At 38.4% G+C, this 6,526-nt stretch overlaps 1 pseudogene; it reads left to right on the forward strand.

Annotated features, from left to right (window-relative positions):
• On the forward strand, positions 280 to 6,071 carry LOC109848954 (annotated as a pseudogene).

Genomic DNA, 6,526 nt, shown 5'->3' on the forward strand with positions numbered 1-6,526 from the left:
TTACCCCCCCCCCCCCCCCCCACAAAAAAAAAAAAGGAACTTATTGAACATACAACTTAATTAAGAAAAAAGAGAGGGATTAAATCGGAAAAAAAAAGATCCGTTTCTTTTCCCGCCGTACCAGCTGTTCCATGTTCACGCCAAACACCGACATCCACCTGGAGCCCACACAAATCCAAAATCTCCTTTTCGCATATTCACGTAGCCACCAAATCTTCCCATAATTTACAGAATCTCCCCCCTTCTCTCTCATAATAACGTCTCTCTTCCCCCATTTAACTCGCCGCTCTCCTTCCTCAATTAAAAATCCACGTCTAAATTTAGGGGGTTTCCCCCATTTCTCCCCTCTTTCAAGCTCCATCGACAAAATCCCTCTCAAATCTACGGTGAGGGTTAGGGTTTCGTTATGAAGAAATCCAAGCTCGATTCGCCGCCATCGGCCGCCTCCGTCAACAAGCGCCGATCTCTCCAGATTCTCCTCGCGGTCGCCTTCGTCTACCTCCTCTTCACGCTCTCCCAATTCCCCTCGATCTCCATTTCGCCCACCGCCGGCTCCTCCGCCGCCGGCGATCACCTCCGCAGCCCGCAAGATTCCGACTTTAGGCCCGCCTCTAAGCGGCCCTACCACCTCGTGCACACCTCGAGGTCCCTCTCGTCCTCACCCGCTTCTCTCCGGCGATCTCTTTACGTTTCGGGCCTCAAGTTCGCCGATTACGAGGACTATGTCATCACCCGCTTCTCTCCGGCGATCTCTTTACGTTTCGGGCCTCAAGTTCGCCGATTACGAGGACTATGTCATCAAACGAAACTTCTCCGAGCTCCATCGGTCGGCGAAAGAGGCGTGGGACCTCGGCCTCAAGGTCTTAAAGGTAGAGCTGGAAACTAATTTCTTCGAATACGAATTTGGGCGAGGCTATATGTTTCAAATTCGAGAGTCTACATCAAATATGAAATATTTGATCAAGAGGATAGTTTTATTTTGTGGAAAATTGAATTTTTTGAATGGCATTTATGTTTATAGTAATAATTGAATTACTTTATAATCATGATTATAAATATACGATTCAAATATTTTGGTAAAAAACTGATTTTTGACTTTTAAGCCTCTCAAAGTTAGTATTAGTATATAACTTAAGTAAAAAAAATGATATAGATGTGGTTATATTCTGGTTACATTCTATTAGATTACGAACTGACTGAATACTAATATTTTTATGGTTAATTGAACAATTGAAACGAAAATAACTGAAGTTAGATGAACAATTAACGAATCATTTGTTAATTGTTTGGTTCGCTCTGCAACTACTTACAGGAAATCAACAATTCATCTCTCTCAGCAGCAACTGCTAATGAAGTCGGTTACAATGAGAAGGATGAAGAGGCTTGCCCCCCTCACGTGATGCTGACAGGAGGCGAATTCACCGCAAAGGGTAAGGTGATGATGATTCCCTGCGGACTGACGCTTGGGTCTCACATCACGCTGGTGGCGACTCCATTCCCTGCACATCCCGAGTATAACCCGAAGATAGCTATACTGGAAGGGGAGGGTTCGGTGATGGTGTCACAGTTTATGATGGAGCTGCAGGGTTTGAAGGCTGTAGAAGGGGAAGAGGCGCCTAAGATTTTGCATTTTAATCCGAGGTTGAAGGGAGATTGGAGTGGCCGGCCGGTGATTGAGCAGAATACTTGTTATAGGATGCAGTGGCACACGGCGTTGAGATGCGAGGGGTGGAGGTCCAGAGCTGATGAAGAGACTGGTATGAATGCTCGGAGTTTTGGTTGAGTGATTATTTTTAGAAATAGGAATACTTTTTTTTACTATGAAAAATGAATTCAAAATCTGAAGTTGTTCATGGGTCTTAAGATAGAAACTCCTTTCTAAAATGATTTTATTTTGTCCGTTACAAGATAGTTCAGTTTTGGTCAGTAGGCAGAAAGTCTTAATTTTAATGTTAGGGACTGTTCTACAAGATAGTTCAGTTTTTGTCAGTAGGCAGAAAGTCTTAATTTTAATGTTAGGGACTGTTTCTACATATGATTGGCTACTGAAAAAAGATTGATGTCACCAAAATCCTGTTCTACTTCAGTAGTAAGAGAAGGCTCAACGGAAACAAAGAAACTGATTTCTGGTGAATGAGTGTGATTTTCCTTTTGAAGGTGTTCTGAATATTTAAAGATTAATTAAGGATAAACCCAATTGGTCTTAGTGCATTTTCTTCTTGTCCTTAACATTTATCTTCTTGGTAAGTAGTCAAAGCTGAATTTTATATATCAAATTGTCTTTACAGTTGATGGGCAAGTAAAGTGCGAGAAGTGGATCCGTGATGATGATAACCATTCAGAGGAATCTAAAACGACTTGGTGGTTGAACAGATTAATTGGAAAAACAAAGAAGGTGTCTTTCGATTGGCCATATCCATTTGTGGAAGACAAATTGTTTGTTCTCACACTATATGCTGGTTTAGAAGGTTATCATGTCCATGTGGATGGGAGACATATAACTTCTTTCCCTTATCGCACTGTGAGTATTTTATGGCGTTCAACGCTGGCATATTCGATACTTGTGGTTTTTAGTCTGCTGTGTAACATCTAGTTACAGTTAATTTGTTGATTATTGTTTCTGCTTGTCTGTAGGGATTTATTCTTGAGGATGCTACTGGTTTGTCATTGAATGGGGACTTAGAAGTTCACTCGATATATGCAGTTTCATTACCCACATCACATCCTACTTATGCCCCACAAAGGAGCCTCGAGATGTTGGCTGAGTGGCAAAGCCCACCACTTCCTGATGGACCTATTGAGCTTTTCATCGGTATCCTTTCAGCTGGTAACCATTTTGCAGAGAGAATGGCTGTGAGGAAATCATGGATGTCAATAGTTAGGGGATCATCAAATATGGTGGCTCGGTTTTTCGTTGCTTTGGTACTCATCTGTCTTCCAAGTAAGGCAATTAGACATTATGTTATTTAGTAGGAAATATTAATGTTATTTTCATCTCTGGCAGCATGGGAGAAAGGAAGTGAATGTGGAGTTGAAAAAAGAGGCGGATTTTTTTGGTGACATTGTGATAGTGCCTTACATGGATAGCTACGACCTTGTTGTCTTGAAGACCCTTGCTATATTGGAATATGGTGTAAGTGAAGCAATTGATGAATGCTGACCTTGTATTTTCTTGCTCTAGAACTGAAGTTTGAACTAGTTGATTATTTTCTTCAGCTAGGGTTAAAAATTGAAAGTAGTTGATCAATTTGCTTGGATTAGATTGAAGTTTTAGAGTAGTTGATTGACTTCTTATTCTATTGTTCTTCTTTTCCAATTGCACTGGTGTGCAGATTCATAGAATCCATGCAAAGTACATAATGAAGTGTGATGACGACACATTTGTTAGAGTTGATCCGATAATGAAAGAAGTGAAGAAAGTTCCTAGTCATGCAAGCTTATATATAGGAAATATAAACTACTACCACAAGCCCTTGCGTACTGGGAAATGGGCCGTGTCATATGAGGTATTTTGTTTTTGTTTAATAGCTCATTTGAATTTCATCATTGTATTCAAATTATTGTTCTCTACCTTTTGTTTTACATCTGAAAAACTCGAATGTTACGCACAACTGATAAATGAAGATGGCAGGGATCAAATTCTAGGTCCTGTTGCATGTCTGAATTTTATTTGCGTGTCACACATTACATAGACAATTATTGGGGCATGTCAGATAAAAATGCTCTCACGAAAATTTTCTTCTATGGTTAGAACATATATCAATACACAATTTTTTGTTGAACCTCTTTAATAGGATCTTTTTGTTCTGGTTGCCCTTGATCACCATACATTCAAAGAACGACTTTGTCATTAATTGATGATGCTTGTCTCTGTTTTATTTTACCGCATATTACCCAAAGGCAAGTCAGATACAAATAACATAGGTTCTAACCAACTAGTTTTCAATAGCATGGTTTTCTTCTGCTTTCATTTTTGCATTGTTGCTGCCACCCATATTTTGCTCATCTTTTGGTCTTTAAGAGTTGGCGCTTTGGCGCAAAACTTGGTAATTCCAAGCTTTTTTAGTGGAATGCACATATTTGTGATGCTGTCTATATATTTTCAAGCATGCGTACAACTCTTGGGATAGATTTAGATTTTATATGTAGTTGTTAAGGCAAACTTGATTTAAATGAATCATTCAAAGAGCTAAAAGTTGTGCTAAGTGTTGCAGACAAGGCTGGCTCTTGACCATTGGAAGAATTATTAAACATGGTTTACATTTGCTTCCAAAAAATTGAAAACTGCTGTATATTTTCTCCCATCCTGCCAAAGGACGTTAAGTTCTGATTCTGTGGAACTTTGATTGTAATTTCTCTGTATTTGTTTTATCAATTTGAATATAGGTTTATGGAAGCCTACATGATGCAAAATCCGCTTAATGCTAATTAAGTAAATATATACCCTTAATAATGTATGGCTTCTTATGCCTATTACCCTATGTATAAGCTAAATGTGCAAGATGAATTGGTGCTTCATAAAAAGCCATTCTCATTCACTGGTTGTAGTTCATATATGTAGATATAAAGCAGTTCCTTTGGACAAATTCTTGTTTTCATTTTATATCTTTGATATGTAATCATGCATTCAGTTTCGTTTGACTGAACGGTTTCTCATTCCAGGAATGGCCGGAAGAGGAATATCCACATTATGCAAATGGACCTGGCTATGTCGTGTCAGCTGACATCGCTCGCTTTGTTGTGTCTGAATTTGAGAATCGCAGATTAAGAGTAAGCTTTATTCAGCTTCTTGTTCTTTTGCTTACCATTCCTAGTTGTCTTGCATAACAATTGTTGAATCATATGATTATCCTGGACAACCTATCAGATTCTGAAACATAAAGCCCTAGACATAGAGACGCCCCTCACCACTTGTAGGTGTGCTTTAGCTAGTGATGTTGGCTTTTCAATTTGCTTATGATATCTTTATGCCCACTTTATTTGTTGTATTCTGACATATTTGTGAAAGGTAAAAAGAAAAGGCTAGCTGGTGTGTCTAATAAGCCCTAATTGAATAATTTTGCTCTGTTTTATTTTAAGGTAAATTTCACCAAACCCCCTGAATATTATAGGTGTGCACAAAAAACTTTATAAATCGCAATAAAACCCTCTTATTACCACTTCTAGATTAACGCCAGTACTTTTTAAGTTGTCATGTGCTGGGGATGATTTTACTCGTCTACTGAAGGTAACTGGCATATTACCCTTTTTTGGTAAGCATAGGTTAAAAGGGTAAATAGGGCAGGTTTAACTTTTTACTCCCATCTGTTAATGCGGTAAATGAGAATTTCAAATAGTTTTTCTCCTTTTTGAAATAATTTTGAGGCTTTTAGGATCTATAGAGATCAATGAGGTTTTGTGCAAAGTTACCCTTCGTTCTGATTGGTCTTATCCTTTATACACACATATATCTGACAAGGTTACAAACACGGTGCAGCTATTCAAGATGGAGGATGTGAGCGTGGGCATGTGGGTCGAGCAGTTCAACAGCTCAAAACCCGTCGAATACGTTCACAGCTTAAGATTTTGCCAGTACGGATGCATAGACGATTACCTCACTGCTCACTACCAATCACCGAGGCAAATGATATGCCTGTGGGAAAAATTGCAAGATGGAAGACCTCAATGCTGCAACGATAAAAGATGATGCAGGCGATCGAGCATTTGCAGAAATGAGTAGAGAGGGTTTTTGCAGTCTCGCCGCAGGATAGTTCGCCCTTCGGTACGAGAAAGAGGGAAAATGAGCTCCTCCCTGATTCAATTCATTATTTCTTCTTCTTCTTGAGCGTTTTGGTTATGGGCGAACTAAGCTCTTCTGTGCATGTTAACAGAAGAAGGAAGAAAATGGAAGTAGGTTTTGTTATATATTTATAGGGGCAGTTGTAGGTATGTGAGGAGAAGCCATCAGTTTCTAAATGATGGTATAGTTTTACTTTTTTTTTTATAAATATAATTCCCTGATACAAATTTTGTTTCTGTAAATTATTTGCTGATAGTTGGGATTCTATACTTGCATTATTGTGTTTCACCTAGTCTTCATGTTTTAGAGTGGAATAGTGAGGGAATCTCTTTGGAACTTCTCAGAAAAATCTTGACCCACCGCAAATTATGAGGGTTATTTTTTTTATAATCTTTCTTGACTTTGATTCTTTTGTTCTTCATTTCGCTTCTTTCACCTTCAATTTTCTTAGCTCGATCGGCTCTAAATTTCTATTGAATCCAATTGATACGTAGAGTTCTAGACAAAAAATGTTGTCACGAACTCCCTTTAAGATTTCTCTACATTAGAGCATCTTCAACCCAAAATTGTGTAGTTTTTACACCAAGTTGGTGTAGTTTTTACACCAAATTACTATTTCATCTCCAACCCATTACACTAAATGTTACACCAAAAAGAATATTCATATTATTAATACAAATATAAATAACAAAAGAAAAAAAGTTTGTTTCTGTATTTTTTCTCATAAGACATTCCATAAAAAGTTTT

Source organism: Asparagus officinalis, chromosome 7 (genome assembly GCF_001876935.1).
Source record: "Asparagus officinalis chromosome 7, Aspof.V1, whole genome shotgun sequence".
NCBI lineage: Eukaryota > Viridiplantae > Streptophyta > Magnoliopsida > Asparagales > Asparagaceae > Asparagus > Asparagus officinalis.